Source organism: Colias croceus, chromosome 26, assembly GCF_905220415.1.
Source record: "Colias croceus chromosome 26, ilColCroc2.1".
In the NCBI taxonomy this organism is placed as follows: Eukaryota; Metazoa; Arthropoda; class Insecta; order Lepidoptera; family Pieridae; genus Colias; species Colias croceus.
The window spans coordinates 3,020,726-3,044,436 of NC_059562.1; the positions used below are offsets into that span (position 1 = coordinate 3,020,726).

At 30.9% G+C, this 23,711-nt stretch overlaps 1 protein-coding gene across 3 annotated transcripts in view; it reads left to right on the forward strand.

Moving 5' to 3' along the window:
* Positions 1-23,711, forward strand: part of LOC123703511 (ATP-binding cassette sub-family D member) — a 54,929-nt gene that overhangs the window by 14,049 nt on the left and 17,169 nt on the right. The window contains exon 2 of one of the 3 annotated variants that reach the window (XM_045651550.1): positions 5,354-5,370. The exons of 1 other annotated variant lie outside the window; for it this stretch is intronic. The gene's annotated coding sequence lies outside the window, so the exon portion shown is untranslated. Of the gene's footprint in view, positions 1-5,353; positions 5,371-14,646; positions 14,806-23,711 lie in introns of those variants that run through there. One more of the 3 variants, XM_045651551.1, reaches the window with a different exon arrangement.

Genomic DNA, 23,711 nt, shown 5'->3' on the forward strand with positions numbered 1-23,711 from the left:
AAAGGTTTTATACATCCATTAATCAGAGTCCATTATCTTGTTCCAAATCGCACATAATGGTATGGAGGAATTACTCACTGCTTTTTGCATTTTCTTTGTGTCGTCAATGACATATTAGCTGACTTGTTCGAATATACAGGTAATTTTGAGGTGACTTATAAAGTTATAACAAATCTCTTTGATAATATTAGTGGCATGACAAACAGCTACATGTAAATCCGAGAATGTTAAATCTTGTAAAATATCATTAATATTAGTTTCGTTGATAATATCATAACAGATTGTATATACTTTCGTTGTATATGATTCATAATAATATATGAAAGTTCGTTTTTTACTTCAATTAATATCACCATTACCTAGGTAATTCGAAAGGCAATTTTGTTACTAACCGAAATTGAAAGTACAAACAGTGGGAATAGAAATCGACCAGTAGATCAGAAGGTGCTAAATATTATAACGGCCTACATTTAAACAATAGCTCAATAGTGAATAGTCGACACCAATGAGAAAGAACTCGCTTAAAGTTACATTAACCTCGATGCTATTTGTGTTTATTTGGCCATTCACGTGCCTCTTATATAAGGAATTAGAATTTATAATTTAAAACTTTATATCACGGTGCATTTACATTAAACGAGCGAATGCTCATTCTAACCCCACTATGTCAAATTCTTCTAGTGTAAAGAGGCGTAGAGCATTCTTTCGTTGTTCGTAGTGCGTTTGCAAAGATTCTATGCATGTTTTAATATTGAATACGAGTTTTCGCTAACACTAAAAAATCACGAAATAATGATCTTGCTCTAGCTCTATCTCTCGTTCGTTTGATGTAAATGCACCGTCATACAACTACCTTATTTTATTAACTGTCAATTAAATTTTGTCGGGTCGCAATGAAATATGAGTCTTCTATAATATAAGTTTTGAATGTTAAATTTGATAGGTACTGTTTTGTTACGTTTTTTTTTACCTTTATATAATCTCAACTGATTTTCCTCTAAGTTCTTGTTTGACTTTAATAATTTTAATATCTTTATATATTCGTTATGCGTATAAAATATGAGTCATACGCGGTTTGTAAAAAGTATATTTATCTTACATATAATCCAACAATTTTAACCGTAAAGATATCGCAACTGTGTCAAATGTAACGCTTTTTTATACGTTTCTAATCTTGCGAATAAAAGTATAAAACACGATGAACGGTTAGTGCAATTACTCAGTAAGGTATTAACGGGATACTGCGACTTTCTATAGAGATGTAGTGTATTTATCACCTTTCTTGATTATCTAGTAACCGCAAAGTGGTTGCGGGCTCTTTGTTGTATGTTGAAGTTGTATTATATTTTGAACTAGCTGCGCTCCGCGGTTTTACCCGCGTGGCTCCGCTCCTGTTGGTCTTAGCGTGATGATATATAGCTTATAGCATTCCTCGATGTATTGGCTATCTAACACTGAAAGAATTTTTCAAATAGGACCAGTAGTTCCGTCGTTCCATATTAGCGCGTTCTAACAAACAAACTATTCAGCTTTATAATATTAGTATATATAGACTATAGATTAATAGATAGAGGGTATTGTAATTTTCTTTTTTGTGATTATTAAAGGCCACTTATTTTTGTCTTTAAGAATTAAGATCTCCTTTGAAACAAATAGAAATACCCATACAATTTTGCAAAATCTCGCGGAAAAGTTAGATCTGCTGATAGAACTTATCTCCGAATCAATATAAAATTAATATTGATATGTGTTATTTTTGTGAATAAATGTTTGTCTATTGTCTATTTTCTATTGTCTATTGATATAATATAAAAACTAAATGACTTGTAATCTTCTTGTAATCGAATAATATTATATATCCTAAAATAGAATAAGTATAATTAAGTCAATTTAATTTTAATTTAATACAACAAAAATATAACAATTAAGGAAAGCTAGTGTCCGCCTGCGGCTTTTAAGAATTTTTGAAATCGGTCCAGTAGTTTATGCGTGAAAAGTTGAAAACCATACATACATACATAAATAATTACAAACCTTTCCTCTTTATAATATTAGTATCTAGTACTAGCGGTCCGCCCCGGCTTCGCCTGTGTACTACAGGCGAAGCCGGGGCGGACCGCTATATTTACGCGATATTTACGTTTTCTCTACATAAGAACCATCCTCGTACTTCAACGAATATAATAAAAAAAGAATTATCGAAATCGGTTCAGCCGTTCTCCAGTTATGCGCTTACCAACACATTTTGCGATTCATTTTTATATTATAGACTAGCTTCCGCCCGCGACTCCGTCCGCGCGGATGTCGGTCTTCGCGTGGATGGTTTATTTATCTATTTTGAGTACCTCTCAAACTCAAACTCAAACTCAAACTCAAACATTCATTTATTCAATTAGACTACTATTTAGTAGCACTTTCGAATCGTCATTACATAATTATTTTAACATTTACCACCGATTCGGAAAGCAGTGATCTATGGAGAAGAATCGGCAAGAAACTCCATAGTTGCTCTTTTAAAATCATGTAAATATTACAATATATGAAACTTATATCTAACTACATAATATGCCAATGAACTGTCTTGTGGTTTTTACGCGACAACCCTCCATGGGTTTTTATCGTCCATATATTCCTGAATACTGTAGTACGCTCTCTGAACTAATACATTTTTTATATAAGTTTTAAATTTAGAACTACTAAACTCTTTAATATTGTGAGGAATTCTATTGTAAAAGCGTATACCTTGACCCATAAATGAATTTTTAACTTTAGCTAATCGGAAAAATGGCATTTCAATTCTATTCCTGTTCCTTGTGCCATAATCGTGTCTATCTCCTACTCTTGTGTGTAAGTCGGAGCTTTTGTGTACATGCAAAATATTATCTCTGACAATAACATCTTATAAATATCTATTGGACCCAATTCCCAAATACGGCTAGGCCTATAATAATACGCAACGTGTGTTCTCGGTTCTACGGAACAACGTCTATGGATAAAACTGAAAAATTAAGATTATTTTTTTTCTACGTATTTTTCCAGGATAAAAAGTATCCTATTTTACGCCCAGGATAATAAGGTATAATTATACCAAGTTTCATCGAAATCGAACCGCTAGTTTTCACGTGATGCCTTCACATACAGACAGACAGACAGACAGACAGACAGACAGACAGACAGACAGACAAAAATTTTTTTAATCACATATTTGGGTTTGGTATCGATCCAGTAACACCCCCTGCTATTTATTTTTTCAATATTTTCAATGTACAGAATTGACCCTTCTACAGATTTATTATATGTATAGATCTAGTAGCTATATCATCATAAAGCTGTACCATTATTGTTAAAGTTACAACCATTAAATACATATTATAATAATGTATTAAATAACAGTATGAGCTAATTTTGTCTGGTAATTTATTTTTAAAATTTTGTCCAAAAATAATTTTCACACGATTGTCGCAGACTTGCATTGTTTTACGAAAAATATTGAATAAAGAGATAAAATCTTTGCCAACATATTTTTTTAAATAATTCACTTTGTATATAATATTATGTTCCCATATTAATTATTTGCTACATATTATGTCTGTTTTTATGCTTTGTTTATGCCCAAAACTTAAGTTTATTTCAATTTGGACTAACGAAACAAAAATATATTATACTACTAATTTAGTTGGTAGTTAATTTCTTCCAACAATAACCATTATAAACAGACATTAAACATCATGGTTTTTACACGATTGTGTCAGTATTTACAGAGCATGGCAAATCATGGTGTGTAACAGTGTGTAAGTCGTTACCTAATCAGTAATCTGGTTAATTAAAATCTCATCTACCCACAATCTGATACGAAAGTTCTCAACACGAGTTTGACATACTGACATCGTTAACATTATCGAGTAATGGACCATCTTCACAATGGCCAGCGTTGGCCCAGCAAATGATCGTCGATGTTTGCCGCTATGACGGCGATTATGAATAAACTACAATGACGGCCGATCATAGACATTTAGACCCTATACTATCGTGATGGCCTCTACCCGACCAACGCTGCCGATTGTGAAGAGGACCTATTATTTATCAACGCCTTTCTATTTGTTTTTAATATACATTCAAGTGCATTTAGCAGGTTATACACGAGAGGTAGGTACAGTTATGTGCAGAATATGTCGGAAATGTCAAATGACTGTAATTTGTAAGACTTGGGGTCTAACTGTACTTTGAACGATAAGTACGCGGCATGATTAAGGTTTTAACTGTACATACTTTATAATCGCTGAGTACGTTCACTTTTAAAAATGTGAAAATAAATTGCAGATCATACATTCCTTTGTATAATAATGCATCATGCTCTTGTACTCATAAAATAAGTAACATTTTTTCTTATTAATCGATATATAATGCCGATAATTATTATACACACCTAAATCTTTAATTGCTAAATATCTATATGGCAATTAACACAGATATAAAGGCCTAAGGCCAATAGGTACACATCTGTGCGCATGCGCCTCTCACTTTGATACTTGTTGGTTTACTCGTTCATATAGGAATAGGTTTATGTAAAGACTGTAAGAAAATGTCAGGAATCCTTTGGAATGTAAGATATTGTAACTTCGCCCATAGAGGTTATAATTTCATCCAAATCGTTCAAATTATTTTTCGTCACGCAACAACCATGCTTGCCATAAACTATAAATCATTAAAAGCATCGCGATAATAAATAACATAATTCATACTTAGATCTAGTTAAAATAATTCAATGTCTTTAATTTTACAATACATATTTAAATGTTTTCCTAAACCGTGGCAAAGAAAATGAGTTAGGGGCTGTCCATTAATCACGTGAGGCTCGAAAGGGGGGGGGGGTCCATCAAAACATCACGAAATATCACAAGGGGGAGGGGGGGGGGGGGGGTAAAGTAATATATCACGTGTATTTATTTTTCGACAAGCGCGCGATACTCAACCGAAAAGCGCCGTTACATGTATTTATTTTTAGTCAAACGCGTACAACTTTTTCGCATATCTTTCATCTTTTTTATGTCATTCAAAAACAAACTGCAATCTTTCTGTCTACCTCTGAACGTTTATTATAGGTAGTAGTCTTTAATTTACTATAATAAAATCAGATGATACTTATACCAGTATTTTTTATAAATAAAAAATTGATTCTTTGTAGGTACGAAAAAATACACGTGATATAGGGGGGAGGGGGGAGGGGTAGTCTTAAACCTCACCACGTATCACCAAGGGGGATGGGGGATCAAAAAATACCAAAAAAAAATCACGTGATTAATGGATGGCCCCTTATCTACTTATGTTTTTATAATTTATTTCATTGTTACAGGTGGTGTTTTTCCAATTGTAAGTAATTCGTAATCATTTATTTTTAAATCGTATTTGATATTGTGAATTCAAAGATTGCTTCTTTTTGTTATCAATGCTGTGATTACGTAAAAATTTTATCTAAGTATGTATTGTCTTGATGAATTTTATTATTGGTTTCTAGAAACTTTATTATTTTTACATTGTATTTATAATTGAGACGTTAATAATCTCGAAATATTAATTTTTATTTTTGACTCATCTTGTGGCATAATTAATGTGTTCCTTTGTAATAGTTTGAGTGTTGATTTATCGTTTGTAGATTAGATTTCCAAATAGGGATTTCATCATTGAAACGAATGAAAAATGCATTTTCGCACTGATATTTCCCTTATTACTATCGTTAGCTACTTTTTAGTATTCTGTATTTTTGTAAGGTTCTCAGTATCAATACTATTCTGTCAAGGATTCTGTACTTGAAAAATACCCAAAGTTCAGGTTTTTATATTTACTTTTGCTATCAATTCTAGTAATTTCCCAACACAATTGACCAACTATAGTTTCGTTTACATAGCACGTTTATTATTTGTGTAGGATATTGCAAACATCCCTTTAGCGTGGAAAATTGTTACGACTTCGTATCCGCTTATGGAATATGCGTCATTTATTTTTAGTCCTTTTATAACCTTTCAAACATGCATTTGATTGAAATTTGTAATTGTTAGGTAGTGTAATATCTGCAAATCCATACTAATATTATAAAGATTAAGAGTTTGTTTGTTTCAACGCGCTTACCTGTAACCACTCCGATTGAAAATCCGTCCGCTTTGAAAAATTTCGCTGTTAGATAGTCTATTTATCGAGAAAGGGTAACGCTCTATATCATAACGCTAAGACCAATAGGAGCGGAGCAATGCGGATAAAACCGCAGAGCACAGCTAGTCCTTAAGATAAATCTATGTAGGTATATGTATTTAAACTCTTGTGCAATTTAAGAGACAGAATATGGCGATCGTTAGGTTTAGCAAATGCGTATATTTGCCATGACCTATGTAAATTACTAGGTACTAGGCTAATCATTCTGTAATGAATCGTTATTTAAGAAAAAATAGTTTTTTTATTTACACGTGATTATTTTCTATTGATTTTTATCTCAGGTATCGAATTCAACCGATAAGCTGTTTCTCTTCCTAACATCATTCATGATTTCAAATTGTTTGTTTACAGCGATAATTTATGTTCAAAACTATAAAATAATACAATTAAAAATTTAAAACTAAATATTTTTTAAATAAATTATCGTAATTCTAGATACAGGTTAAACCTGTAATATCAATGAAATAATTGCGATTGATACGTAATTTGATGATTAGATAATTTGTGCGATCTCTGAAATTGAAATAACAAAGGTCATTTTTAAATACGTAATGAAATATGTACATTGTACGCATAGTATACAGGGTGTCCCACTGTTGGTATACTAAGCTCAAAGGAGGCAGACAATCTTTATATCAAAGAGCCTATTTGATTGTAGTGAGCGGAAGATTGCACATCCTCAGGTTATGCTTGGATTCACGTCATTACGTAGTTTCGTATCTATTGCGGGGTTTTAAGAAATCGATCATTGTCTGAAGAAATGTATGAATATATATGTATGTGTAACATATTGTATTGTGTAACATAACAGCAACTAAAACAATTGTTTCTCTTTTCTGGTGGTTAAGAAATATTATAACGGGTAGAGTAACTAATTTCATAGTGAGAATGAAATGAATTTTTTGAAACAATATTTTTTCTTGAATTCTAAATTGCACCCTCGCAGTTGATCCAGTAATCGTTTTTCTCAGAAAGTAGGCACATTCACATATCACGCCACACTTATTATTAAATCATGAATAAATACATACATGAATGTAAGTAGGAACCTATGGGCTATGTATGTTTCCGGGAGTGCGAAATCATAAATAATACAAATCCAATCTCGTTTCATATGACGTATTTTGTAATATTACACGCTTTTTGTTTTGCGAAAACCTAGCAATAGTGTTGGAATTTTGAGACTTTTTAGACTTTGCCTTTATCAATTATTGTATCTACTAATATTTTATCCTGTTAATGTCCACAAATTGGGACCCTTTAATAGGAAATTCGGTGGGTATTTTTTCCATACAAACGCTTTCCTTTTTGCAGAATTTTAAATATCGACAGCTTTTTAGACCAAAACTGTTCTTGTCCTTTAATCGAACTCGAGGGCTTGGAGAGTGACAGGCAACAGCGATGTTTTTTTAAATTATTTATTGTAAAGAGTCTCCCACCGTATTTCTTTCGGCCTCCTATAGGATCTATTCAAGTTTCTAAAGTGGTACATCTCTTGCTAAGGTTATGAAAGCCTGTACTTATGAGAAATTTCGTAAACGTCGTGCAGATTGTTGTCGCAAGATTAGACGAAACGCGGATTACTGCATATATTCATAATGTACTACGATATCAAAGGTAACGCGTTTTTTATTGCCTTAATAGCTTCGTCCTACGGTTTCCCACGCTTAGAGAAATTATATTGTCGAAATAGCTTTAACCTTTTCAAAGATAGCCTTTTCATTGGGCTGTCAAATTCTGAAAGTAAACATAGTGTTAAATGAGACTGCAGAGTTCAGTGATTGACCTGTTCAGCTTCACTCTATTCGTAATATAGATTTCCTTTTTTCGTTACATACATTTTTAATTTGAGTTGGATCAAGACATAAACACAGTTGAAAGGAAACAGTCATATAATATAGCTTTTAAGGCTCGTTCTATTTTTTTGGTTTAACCTGATGCTAATCAAGTACATATGTTCGATGTCTATTTATCCAAGTTACAAAGAATTCAAGTGGCGCCGTTATTGCGTAATTCACTAACAGACACACAAACTTTCACATCAACATAATTAGTAGGAAGTTTGATTAATAAACAAATTGTGTAAATCATGTCATATAACAACGTTTCGGTGGCGCTTCGACGTCTGCAAAGCTAATGTCCATAACAGGTATATTCCGTATATTCAATAAGCATGGCCCAGTTTCGTTGCATAACAGTGACATAGAGGCGTGCGTCATTGGAGACGATCGTTACGAGCTGCGCCCGCGCACAATGGTGGTCGCTTTCGTTCCGGCTGTAGGGATGTTCCAGGCTAGATGTGTATCGATGGAAATTTATTTAAATGTTGTTATAAGTGATAACTTGATGAACAGTAAATTAACTTAGAATTAATACCCTATAATTCTTACGTCTTATATTTTTTTAGGCAAAATAATTTAAACATAAGTTTTGTGTCTAGAATGCAGTCTTTTTTATCATCTCGTTCTGTTATAATATGTACAATAGTTTTATTCAGCTTAGGAAACAATGTTTGTTTATTAATTTTTTTTATATTTTCCTAATATTTTGTGACCATGCGATAACATCCTTATGAATGTACAATGATTGCAGTACGTTTCTATTTTCTAAGTAAAAAATAATACAATGGACTTATTATCAATAGAAATAATAGAAATAAGATAATTTTTTGCGTCGTTATTCTGTTTCCTCTGTACCAGCGAACTTTAGAACTATGATAACGATATTAAAATACGTACAATGTCATCCAGTTGACGTATAGAACGATGTGATTGGAATTATTTATGACTAGTTACTGCACGCAATTCTGCTTCAATGAGCATCTATATATATACATCTTATTTGTAGCATTATTTTGAATATCGCATCACTATTACAGTGGGTTACTTGGAGTATTTTAAATATGTACAAAGCACAAAAATACTGTTTTTATTATATTTATAAAGAATAAATTGCACTTGATTTACGGGAAATTAAACCTAAAGATAATTCAGCGTTATTATATACAAAATCTTAAAATTTCTTCTATTAATAATTAATACATTGTTGATAGTGATAAAAGGTCACCTTTAAATTCAAAATAAAAACGTGTTTGTTGTAAGATATAGGGAAGTATTAAATAATGGTCAAGTCGGTGTTGGTTTATTCAGTCGCGGTTCCTTAGATACTTAAATTTAGTACCGTTATATCTTTATTGCTTCTACTGATACTTTATTTTAATTCTGTGAAATGACGTACGTACTACGTACATCTACATACTCTTTTTGCATTTTAATTTTTTATTTTAAGCTTCGAGGTTTATAATATGCCATATCTATGTAATATGTTTATATGATACGTGATATTCTATGTTCAATATATTGGGAAACGTTTAGACATACGTAACGTAGGCAACCGCGCTTATATCAGTTTCTAAGAAATTATGATTTGGAAATCAAAGAAATTTTATTTTATTCGTTTAACGGCAACTTTCAAAATAATTTGAGCAATTGTAGTGCAATTTGGTTTCATTGCGTGAACATAGATACTTAAAATTTTTACGACACACAGATTAGATTAAGTGTAATAACTTAATTGTTACAAGATGTTTTATATTTTAAAAAGCAATACAAATTAACTATCATTAAAAGGTAATTCGTATGTACTATCATTTGTTTACAAAATAAATAAAGTTATAATACCCACGGAACCCTAGATGTTATATTATTGTGATATTTCACGAGATTAAATAACTTGTTAGTTTTTAGCTGTTTTTATATTGATAGTGTTAACTAGTTAAGTTCCTTAGCAACGCCATTTATAATTTAAATATAAATATAGTAATATAAAAGATTCAAATATTAATTATAGTGTTTATTTTCCCTTTTTTGTGCCATGAAAAGGTCATAAATCATGTTTTTTCCGTCGTCATTGCTTCACGTAAGCATCATAGTTATTGACGTATTATTATACGTCCTTTATTATTCATTTTCAAAGATTTAGTCCCAGTAATTGCAGAGGTTATAATTCATATTTATCTTCCTTCTTTTCAAAATGTATGGTGCATTTTAAAATGTTATTATATTGGGTATTACTGTATGGTTTACTATTAGGGACTTCCTTTCTTTGCTGTGGCCTAAATGGATACCAAGCGAACCACGGTAGGATTTAAAGTTACTTTGGAAACTAATTAAACTTTTATCCATGGGATCAAAGTATAACTTGAAAGCATTTTCTTCATTCGGGTAATAATGTGAAAAACCTAGTGATTTAAGTAGACTTATAAAAGGGGCTAGCATAATATACGAGGGCTTGCTCCTTATCTTTATTATTAGGAAGTTCTTTTATTATTTCTAAATCAAGTTTTAGAAATAATAAAAGCTAGTTCACATCGGTGTCGTATAAATTGTCTTTGATGCGTGTTCTAGATGTACGTACGTATCATTCAATTTTATTTTACGTGGTAAATATACTTTGGATACTTTTTATTGATGCCACTTACCCCCGTATGTTACTATCGGCTAATTAGATTTCATCTACAGAAACACAGCATAATGTCTGTATTCTTAAAATTATAATCTGAGCCACTAATTATTCTTGACAATAGACGTTTACACCTCCAAAAACCTTTCAAATCGGTTTTATACTGAAAATGTAAAACGTTTTCTCATAAATAGCCAAGTGGCTTGTTTGTTTGATCTACTTAACAGCTAAATCGATACTAGAGCGAAGGTGTAGTTGTTTTTCTATCGAGTGCTTATGAATTGTCTGCTCCAATTTAAAGTCGGTCAAGCGAATATGATCTTAATGGAAAAATATTACGAATTAGATTAGGTATTTTCTGCTATAAGAATCAGACACAGTTGATTGAAAACTTTGTTATTTAAGTGTAGTTATATTTGTTTAAATCATCTTTTTTGCATAAACTTTAAACGTTGGTAGGTAAGTAATGAAATGCAAAAATATAATTTTAGCGGAATTTGCTTGCAAAAGGAAAAGGTTTATCAAGTTTATCTCGTACTCATATGCACAAGTAGCCAACCAATTGGGATACAAATATTTCTTAAATATTTGCCCTAATTATGACCCTTTATACATAATCATAACATAATTATTATATCGCAGTTACTTATCGATATGTCTTTATCGCCGCAGCACTTCACTATGAGTCCCGGTGTTATGAAATGCAATTTGTGAAGCTTTTGCTTTCCTTTATTTGCTATTGCGTGGTGCAACAGGTCAATTTAATATAAGACGATGAAATATAACATAATTTATGATTGTTATTTATTTAAAAATTTTAAATAATTATGTAGGTATGTACTTTGAAGAAACCAAAATATATTGCATACCCCGAGCGCATAAAAATGTCAGAGAGGACTTAATTACTTAATTACTTATGTGCAACGCGATAAAACATTATAATTTAATATTAATTTTTGTAATCAGGAGTTGAAACCGGAATTCAATGATATAATACAAAAATACGAATATAGTTACATATATCATAAGTCTTCAAAGTTACTTGTAATTTGTGAATAATATGAATTTGTTATTTGCTATCCACAATAATGTTCCATAGCAACCCACTTGCACACCTACACAATTTACACCAGCAGATTACGTCGTACAAGAGATTTATGTGTCCATAGTTGATTCGAGATTGTGCTCGTGTATTGCTGGCTCAATGATCAACACTCACAAAGGGATTTCCTGGACTATAGAGGGCTTTGAATCGTTCCTAGACCTTCAGAGGTTAGAATTAGATTTAAATTGCACTTCATTAGATTGAGACTGGATTTTAGATTAATTCTACTTTTATTGAAATTAAATGTATCGGGAACTGTAGCATTGTGCTATTTATTAGCTGACTCCATGAATATTTTTTTTCATAACATATATTTTAACATACTTATTATTATGGTTAAAATCTTTCCTAACATGTTCATCAGTTTAAAATGTACAATGTTTATCTTTCTCCCTTATAAAATAGTATTTTTTTGGAAGCAATACAGTTTGAAGACAAAAATATCAACGATGATTAAGTAAAATGTAAATATCTCAGCCTATCCTATACTTAAATCTTATCCTTACATGTTTCTTAATTCCTACGTGATGTCAGTCAAGGCAAGGAAAATATACAAACAGTTTTGCGTCCTATGTTATCATATTTTGTTGTGACACAGTTGCACACAATCATACGTCATAGGTCACCACGAGTATACAGTATGTACTATAGTATCTCATCTCCATAATACTCGGGTGCCACCAGAAGGACGGTACCCGGTCTTTTGGAAGGCTTACGTGGGGACACGGATCCATTACGCAGAGGCCCTTTTGAGAGTTTTAATGTGTTATTAGTATTATTATTAGCCATTCCTATTGTATAATATTTACTAGCTATGCCCCGCAGTTTTACCCGCATTGCTCCGCTCCTATTGGTATTAGCCTCCTAGAGTCCTATATCTCGCGTTAGCTAGTGCTATAGCCTTCCACGGTAAATGGACTACGTAACAGTATGAAATAATTTTTCGAAACCCGTCGTTCCTGAGATCAGTTCATTCAAGCAAACAAACATACATACTCTTCAGCTTTATAATAAGAAAATGGATATTTTTATGTATTAATACAATGCTTAGCAATATGCAACCTATGTACATGTTTAAGAATAATTATTATTTATTAGTATGTACCTTAGTGGTAGTAGGTACTTATAGTTATTTTCAAATTACCTAGGTATTACATTTTTGTCATTTTGTGTTTGTAAAATTATCACGGGTTTATGCGACATCCAACCTTTGAGTTGTGATAACATCGCATCGCCCTAATTATAAAAACAACTCTCTCGAACGTTCAACCATGTTTATTTTATTATTATAGAGTTTAATAACATCCAGATGGAATGAACAAAACTGATTTTGTATCAACTTTTGGGAACTCATTGTTATTTTGTATTAGAATATAAATAGTTTTGTAATAATGCGTGTTATTGGATAGACGATGACATAACAAATATTTAGTAAGCCCTTTAATACCCTAATTTGGGTAAAGCTCTATATTGTAACTAAATTGCTTGTTTAGGTGTAATGTGTAAATCGACATACGATTTCTCAAAGAAGGCAACTTAACTTGCCAATTCTGGTATTATATTCGTGCAAATCACTCGGAAATTACCCCAAATCGACTCGTAATACTTGGCAGAGAAATCAATACCCCTCAATCGTTTCATTTGTATAAAGAATCTTGTTTATTCTGAGGATTTCCAGATACTATTAACACTAATAGAACTGTGAGGTTCACAGATACCGAAGCGATCATCCGTAGTATTAATTCTGCGTATATAATCCACCGTGTGAGATAACAAACGCTGTTTCTAGTAAGTACATGTGATATAGTATATGGTACATGTGTATGAATTGTGTAAATAGTGCCTATGGATAAGAACTTATGGAATAGTAAACAAATGGGATTAATAAGCATTGTATAGTGTGTAGATTACAATTTACAATACATATTAATGTTCGTATTTTGATCAAGTAGATGGGTAGAAATGTTCTTCATTAGCAATTTCACATGAGGTTTAAAACCATTTCGTGAAACAAAGTCACGTTAAGACTAGGGAGGGAAAAACAAAACTAATATTTCAGCATTTGTAGGTGAAAAGGAGATGGTGTATCAAAATATGGAGGAATAAATAACAAATGGCATACAAATATAAGAGCAGATGAAAGGAATCTGTTGAAGGAGTACACACGGATAATGAAAGACCGATCAATAACTATATATTCAAACGGTGTTGACGTTTTAGGGTCCTCAATTAATGCTCAAAAAGCTCTCCTTTTAATAGACTTTCTAATGTAATGTTTTAAAATATGAGTGACACTTTGAATATATTTTATGCACCGTGTTGTAAAATAAAGACACTCAGAAATAAGCAGCTTTCTTCTGGTGAACTTTCAAAATAGCTTTAGAAGGTCCAAAGATTGCTTCTACAAATATACACACAAAATTATCCTCCCAACAAGATTGTAAATGTTTGGTATAACAAGGTTTGCTAATTAATATAACCTCAAGTTCAACTTAATACTTGGAAAAGTACAGATACCTATAACAAAAACTGAAACGTGCGAGTTTAATGCGCTGCGCCTGATTGCCTTCATCTGCCTATAAAAAGAGACGGATGGCACAGAATAATAACAATAATGTGCTATATAATATATTGACGCAGCTCATTGATGGCTATCAGTCATTACACTACGTAACTCGACATATAGGGCGAACAAAAAACAAAAATCATACACACTGCACACACATATTTACACACAAAGTGAATTTCTGTAAATCGACATGCGATTTTCTCTCTTATTCGGTGGGTGGATAAGGCGAAAATTATATAAAACGTTTTTGTTTATATTGAAATGTTAAGTATGTACAGTTTATGCCATGATTCAGCTGTACTCTGTAGAGACGAAATCAAAATCAGTCAGTGAAGGAATGCCTTGAGATACAGACGTTTAGCTGGTTGTTTTATTAATCGTAGGTCACTAGATATTTAGACAAAATTAATAGTTTGTGTTTGGAGTGATTGTGCTAATGTTGTGTTTTAATGGATTTTAGTTGGTGAGTAAATTATCCTTCAGATTTCATAATTTAATTAATAATTTATTTAGTCAAGGTTAGCGAATCAAGTTATTAATTATATATTTTAATATTAATCAAACTGTTCGGTTACATTTATATTGCTATGTTAAAAATGATTATATTTAAGTTATAAATTATAATAAAACTGCAATACAGGTTTTAAGGGTGTTTCTATAATATGGTTGATTTTAATAATAAGAGGCGGAAAAGTTTTACAATTACTTTATTTGATTACTAAATAGTTTCCAATACAAAAAGAAGTAAATAAAAAAGGTGAAATTATTGAATTATCTTACTTGTTCGCTCAGCCACTTTCTACATTACGGGTTTTTAAAGAGAGAGTGCTTTGAAAGATGAAGTCGGTGAAAGTTGTTGTTTTCATATCGTAGGTATATTATGTTAAATTATTTTTTAATTCTGCGTAACATTGCAGTAAACATAGATTTGGTGTTTGCAAAATTTCTAGTTATGTAATAATGAAATGTGTTCGTAATAATTTCGTAATTTATCAGAATATGTAATTAATTAATCTTAATAGTTTTATCTAATTTTCGAAGGACGTTTATAGTCACGGAGGCAGATATGTAAAGGTATTTAATTAATAGTATCAATCATTCTTTATTAATATAATATCGTTGGAATAGGTAATTAATAATTATCAATTAGGTATGACCACCGAGCGGCCCAATGAGACCACGACACAATCGATTTTCTATTGTGTCTGTGATTCCGGGGGCTGAGGGATTGAGTCTCATTTGAGAAAATTATTAGCATAATAGGTATGTTGAATTTGTAATAAGGGTCAATGTAAACTTAAAGTCTTCTAATTAAAACGCTTTCGGAGGTCAGTTATTAAAAAAGTGGATCAAGATTACAAACTACTTATCATTTGCCTAGTTATCATAAATTAGTGTTGTTAGCAATCGACAATTTCATAATACAACGTAACATCTGTGTTATGTATGAATGTATGTCATCTTGTGTTAATTATCTTCATGCAATTCGTTCTCGCTTCGCTTTTGTAGGTAAACGAATTTCTCAAAAATCTAAAAAATCATATTGTCATAAAGTATCAGTATGTTGAGGTGTGTTTTCCTGATATAAAACATTATTTTTTAATCACATAAAAATAATTGTTTCTTTACAAAAATGAAAATACCGATAATTTTTTTAAACTGGGGCAATACTAGTAAAACCTCTTGGTCAAGTAATTATTTATTGAAATGATATAAAGTTGAGCAGAAGACTTTTTATCACATGTTTTGATATCTTATAATTAAAGATTACAGAGGTTTAATAGTTTTTGAATAAATAAATAAATGTTTACGTTGTTTATGTTTAAAAATTAACGACATTTTAATATCGCTCCTGGCCTTATGCCAATGTCAATGAATCTCTTTGAGGTAACGAAAGTGTTGTTACACAATACTTCACTTAACTTGAATACGTGTGGAGTTTTAACTTTAACCGAAGCGATCAAAGTATGAACAATATGAACAATTTATGCAAATGATTATGATATTTGATATGCTTTGCAAGGATCGTTACGGTTATTTTTCATTGATTAATTTTTATTTTGTGCAAAATATTATCATTATGATTTCTTGGAATGTTTATAAGTTATAACGAATCTGTTTTTGTGTTATAAAGGAAAACTAAATGAATGAAAACCAGTATTATAAGCTTTATTAATACCATTTTGTTAATCCCTCTGAATATAATTAAATAAACTTTTTTTTTTGTACACTCAACGAACGAAACTTGAAAATAGTGACGTCTTGACTCCTGACATAGTTATTGTTTAAAATAAAATAGAGTAATATGTGAGCATTCAGAAAACTTTACATGTACCTATTTAACTAGCTTGTTTTTGGAAAATCGAAGAGTATGTGATGTTAATTTTTTTTTTAATTTACGAAAATAAGTTTATTCGTCATACGTGACATTTTCAGATAAATATCGTGTTTTTAATGAAAGGCAATAATTTACGTATATGATTAAATGCGACATCCTCAATGTAATACATCGTTATCGTGAAGGTCGTAATTAAAGCAATTATTGAGATAATGCGTTTAATCCGCGTTTATTGTTTTCTTTTGTTGTCAACAATGTGGAATGAGGATTTGGTTTCGCTTTGTTGAGGTTGAGTAACCAATTGTATGATTACATGTTTGTTTATTTTTAAAGTCTTTGTCTCACTAATAAGATGTGAAGGAGGGTTGGTGAATAAAATAATTTTGAATAAGGTCGTTTAGTAGTCGACAAATATAAGGAACCTTTGTAGCAAGATCGATTAACTAATTGATCTTATTAACTAATTCGGTGATAATTTATGAAGTGAAACTTCTTTATCGGGGTTGGAAAAAAATTTAGTGTAACATTTTTTCGTTACGCGCCATCTTCTTCTTATCCCTACCACGCGTGATTCGGCGTATTTCTGTAAAGTTGCAAAAATTAATTTATTTTGCGAAAAATAAGGTCACACGTACTAGTACACGCACACATTTTTTTATATAGGTACATCTATAGTACAAATTTTTGCGAAAATTCTTCTCATATACATTATAAATAATTATTATGTTCGTAGTTACAACAGGTGAGAGGTGATGCTTATTTGATGCCTTTTTTCCGGCAAAAAAGGGAACAGAAAAAAACATCTGCACTGGCATACGGTAGACAAGACCTCTAAAGTCACGCATTGAGTTCTCAAAAATGCTTTTATTCTATATAATATGTAACATAATATTATTATGTTTATGCAAAACTAGCTGTGACTCGCGGTTTCACGCGCATTATTGATATTAACGTGATGATAAAAGCCCCCTCGATAACTGCAGTGAAATAAATTTTCAAATCGGATTCGTGGTTCCTGAAATTAGCGCGCAAACAAACAAATTAAACTTTTCAGCTTTATACATAATAGGAATTAGTATAGATAAGAGACATTGCATTATTTTTCTGCTGGTCTTTATCTATTTCAACTTGGGCTGTTTGCGGATGACCGTACTTTCAGGAAAAATGTAAGAGGGATTTGGCTTGACTTTTATTCACTAAAAGCTAATTCAGTTTTGTCAAGTTATTTTATGTAATATGTAGGTATTGTATGTTTATTTTTTGCAAATATATCGACTGTAACAAGGTTAGCTAATAAATCATATTCTGAACGACCTTCATTATACATTAATATTTAATATTGAATATTAATTAGCTTTGTCCTGATTTTTTGTATCGTTATGTATGTGTGTAATTGAATACCCAGTAATTTTAAACTGCTCCTTGTGCAAAATGAAGTTGGTGGTTGGTAATGGTTTTTATTGGAGACTTAAATTATGCTGGGAACATATTAATAAATTCAATTCATAGATTATAACAATAATTAGTCATTAGGACGCTTGATGATGTTTTTGCAAAATTATAAAAACTGTTCATAATCATATTAAACCTACTGAATATTTATTTTACGGAAAAAAGCAATCTAAGTGTTTGCAAATTAAGTCTTTTGTTTAAATGTATTCATAAATATTAATATTTAATATTGTATTGCGAAGCGTAAAATAAAGGCATTATCATAATTATTAATTATAAATGTTAGAAGGAATAATTTTAAATTCTTATCATGTTATTAGTACCTAAATAAACAATGTTAAAAGTCTAGAAACATATTCTATTATACTTTCAAAAGAAAATTTAATATTTTCGCGACGATTGCTTTTATTTTGAGTTTTGACCAAACTGAACAATAAACTATACCATAACAGGGATGTTCTAAACCGTTACAAGGTATATTTTTGTACATTTAATAATAAACATCTCGATTCTTTATATAATAAAAGACACACAATATTAGTTTGTTAGCTTCAATTTGACATACATATTACATAGAGGTACAATCGCAGGTTAGAAAGACAGCCTTTGTGGAATGAAAAATTTCATTGTATTTTAATAATAATCAAACAACTGTATGGAGAAAGGTAAAAAGTAAACAGAGAATTCTCTCTAGCTTTTGTATACACTTGTATCGTATTTATAAAATGTATATATATAGGTATGTACTATGTAACTATGTACATTCGATTACATATCACCTACTTCCCCACTTAATGATAGAAACTTTTCATATTAAAGTGTGATTGGTTTGACTTTCATTATTTATTTTATTTGTTATATCTACCTTTATTTCAATTTGTTATTATTACTAAATTTTATGTTCAATTAAAATGACGTTATGTATGTATGTATCTACCAGGTTATTTTAATTTCCAATGCATTGTATTTTTATTACACGCTTTATATTAGCTTCACCTGTATGTTTGTAACCGACTTCTTTGGGCGCGATTTTGACCCACTTTAAACGGCCAGATTTCGTTCAAACTTTGTAGATTTATTGAGGACCGATGACAATACACTAATTTGATAAAATTTTCTATTTTTTAGTTCGGTTTTCTATAAAAAGCGTGTTTTTTAGTTTTTTTAAACTATTATTATTATGTTTAAAGGTGTAGTAGTAAGTAGCAACATTCCGGGAATTATGTTTATTTATTATTTGATAATATTATTTTGCTGAGAAAAAGCAGTGTGTATGAAAATATTCCACCCCAAAGTAAAGCGAAGTCCATTGAACTTGGCTATTTATTAAACAATCCTGATATTTATTATTCATAAAGCTTGTACAAGTAAATTTTAATGTTATTTTCCATTGCCTTTCAATAAATATATAACCTTACAAAATGTAAAAAAAAACCTTCAAATTTTTTTGTATGAGACTGTTACGAAATATTACTTATGATAATATTAAGTTTATTATTTACCTATTTAGCATTAAATTTTTTGCCAATTTGAATACTTTAATATTTACCGTAAGTTTTTCTTATAATATTATCAATAATTTAAATAATGTTACAGTGAAAGGTCACGTCGCAGTAAATGAGTTTAAATGCTTAATAATTTTAAAATGTAGTGACATGTAGTTTTTTTTTTAAGTGGGGAAATCTTGCATAGATACCCGCGGCCTCCGGGAGAGGGGCCGTGGCCCGTGGGCATCGACCAGTTGTGTGGTCGATGGTTATGTCGGTGACAATCTTATTAATATTTCTAATTTACTTTGTCATTTAAATGTCCAATGGAACTTTGAAATAGAATATTTTTGGAGATATATGTATTTTGATATTTCGTTTTAAAAGGAACTCCCCTATGCCACGGCCCACACATTATTAAATAGTTACATATCGGGACCTAGTCTAAAAATTAAAAACTTATCACTCTATGAACACATGTCTAGAACAGTGTATAGAATATAAAAGATTGTAAGATAGACGCATATTTCACGTTACATTTGCCTTTGCACATGTTCATTATTATCATAGTTATTAGAGAGGTCAAAACGTTCAAGTTTCTTAGTAATAACAATAATAAACGCCAGTCCTTTGTTTTGATGATGAGTTGACGTTGCCGCTTACATAATATATAATGCTTCCTATGTACAATAGAAATAACCATATTCTAGGGTTCATCTATACTTATATTTTATTGCTGAAGTGTTTGTATGCTTGAACGCGCTAATCTCAGAACCACAAGTCCGAATGTAAAAATTATTGCGCTATTAGATAGACCATTTATCGAGGAAGGCTTTATGTTATAATCTATATTATTATATCACGCTAAGACCAAAGAGCTAGTACGTATAATATTTCCTATGTACAATAGAAATTGTGGTATTCTGAGGTTCTTTGTGAATAAATTGCGAAATAGTTTCTGTTACCAATTGTTTTGTTCTTCACCTGCGTTTATGCGAGTGCGGTAATAGGTATTATTAATGATATTAATTGTTAATAATGAGGAAGTTATATATAATAGTAAGAGAATTGCTGTAATTGGATTACGTTATAAAATAGTAAATACAATAAAAATGATCATTTATTTCTCTACTATTAATCTTTAAAGAAGATGTGACAAAGGTGTCATTAGAACATAATTACGGCTTCCACACTTTTGTATGTTTGTTCGTGTATATCCATAAGACTGATGAATAGGTAGTAGGTATGTATATTTCTACATTAGAGTACCTACTTTCCACGTGCTTTTGAAAAATGATACTTAAAAATATAATATGGCCAACAAAGAACAACAGGATTTTGTTCTTATTAGATTGCATTAATGAGAGTTCATTGCACGCTATAATAAAACGAATACAATGACCTAAGGGTTGAATAATGGATAATTACAACTTATCAGTTGTCTCTTATCCTCGTTGTAAGTTAGTTTATCTGTGTATTATAATATATTTGCTAGGACAACGTGCGAGCAATTGATATATAAATATACCCACTCTATACTGAATACTGATACATATTATTATAATGAGGAAAGTTTTTGAAGTGAAACTTCTTTATCGACATTAAAAATTATTTTACCCAGGAATATTTTTATCCGGGGTCAGTCTGGACGAAGCCGGGGCAACCGGCTAGGCTAATATAATAGCTGCTGCCACGTTTCGTCTATGGCACAAACATTGTATGGATGTGAAATGAGGAAAAATTTACAAAAATATGGTGTCAAAATATGAGTTCAATCTATTGATATTTGATATATAATTTTTGAAGCTTGATACTGTTGTGGTTTAAACCTATAGTACCTTTTATAAACAAACTCTCGGAAAAAAAAAGAAGGGCAAGGCTAACTCCAAATTACATTTAGTACATAATATTATGTAGGTATAAGGTATGTGTATTAGCTATAGTACCTATCTAATCTGTGGTACAAGTTTATTCCCCGTAGTTTCAACCACTATTTAAATAACTAAAACGAAAATCACCTATGTAAGCCCTTTAAATGTTCTTTGAATTATTTTTATTGCGCACAAGAACGGAGATTAGATTTCTAGAGGACATTTACCTGTTTTGGTCAATGTCTTAGATTTAGGTCCAAACAACTTCTACTAGAGTTTAGTAAAAATGTACATCAGATGCTAGTAAAGGACGTTAATAAATGATAAATTATTGAATATTTTATATTATGTAAAATTATGCACAAAACAATTATAAAAACGTTGTAATTAATATACCTACTATACTCAGCTAGTAGCTGCACCATTAGAATGTTCCAGAACAATTTATCAAAATATTAAGGTCAAATAGTTGCATATGTTATTTTTGAATTTAATCAACTTGTAACTTTATGTAAATTCTTATTATTAAGTATAGATTAATATCATTGCTCTTTATCGATTTCGCATTGAAGAAGTATTAATTTCAGAATTTGGCCTTCTTCTCGACCGTGAACGTACTCATTCTTAATTTTCCGTTTAGCTTTTAGTTTGTTTTATTGTTAGTTCATTTAATTGGTAATTGGTAACAGGGATTAGCAATGATTTTAACGGTAGTTTTACGTCCTGAAAGTAACGTTAGTTAAGTTTATTTTCGTAATAGCTCTTCGCCCGCAACGCCCTTGTGGTCAAAGGAAATTCCCGTGGAATGAGTTAGCGGTTCCCCGCGGTTTTTTCCGCTCTAAATATAGCGGAAATATATCATCACGACCGATATTGCTGATAAAGCCTTTCTCGGTAAAAAGACTATGTTACAGACTACAGTGAAATAATAGTTTTTCAAATCGGACTCGTAGTTTCTGAGATAAGCGCGTCAATCAATCAAGCAAAGGAATAAACATACTCTTCAGTTTTATAATATAAGTATAGATATACGTATATACTCTTAAATCATACCATAAAAACTCTGGTCGTGTTCGTCGTGTTTAAACTTCGATATTGCACGCCTCATAAGCGAAGCGTTGAGGTGGGTACTACTGTCACTTCGCGCAAAACATCTGATTTTTCAAACTTAAAATGTCTTTATGTATCATACATTGCACTTGTAAGCTAATACATACACACACATATTAAGAAAAAACACTATTTTTAACATTCATGATATTTTTGATGTCATTTTTGTTATTTAAACTAGGTAGTTAAAAAACAGTTTAAAAAAGTTCTGTCTTGGACGTCCGTGTGTCTGTATGTGCGGAGGATTTTCTTGTTAACACGATAGCGACCGAAATACTTTACTAATCGAGTCTTTTTTTTTCTCTTACGCTTGAGTATGCTCAGGAATAGAACCCTTTCATTTTTCAGGGTCTGATTCGATGTGGTTTAATTGTTATTATGTAAACAAAAAAAAAATATCGACTGTTCTCCATAATTTTAGTATATTTATATACATATATTCTTTTTTTTTATATATATAATATTTATAGTGTACTCAAAATTCACCATTATAAACTCGATTCTTTATACTATAAGCCAAGGTTTAAAAAAATAAGTTGGTAGTCAGTCCCTTAAACCTGCGCAGTTTCACATCTAGGTGGGGCCACAAGAAAAATAGCTCAATTATTACGGTACCGCCTTCTTTACTTTTCCAACTGTTATTTTATTTCTTTTTTATATTTATAGTGTACTCTTTATAAATAATCAATTTTATTGTAAAGGATGAGATTATGAGGCGTGCACTTTTGGATTTTCCAAACTATTTAAAATATTTTGATTTATGTTAAAGGTTAACTTAACCTGCTTATAAAAATATACAATCGGTTATAAAGCTTACAAATTAACGTTTTTCATACTCGTGTATAAAGAATTTAATGATATGTTATGTATCTAGACTTTGCTAATATGCAATGTGCGTACCATTTATCAGTACTTCACGTATTATCATGTAAACAACACAAGTCGATTCTTTTAAATAAAAATGAATTGCAAAAGAAACCTAACACCCAAACAAGAATGTCCCGAGTTATTATCCTATTAGCAGATATGCAATATTTTCCTCCTAACATTTAAGCCTCAAGTTAGGTCTTTCCTGTACTGTATCTAAATTTCCTCTAAATAACCTCGGTGA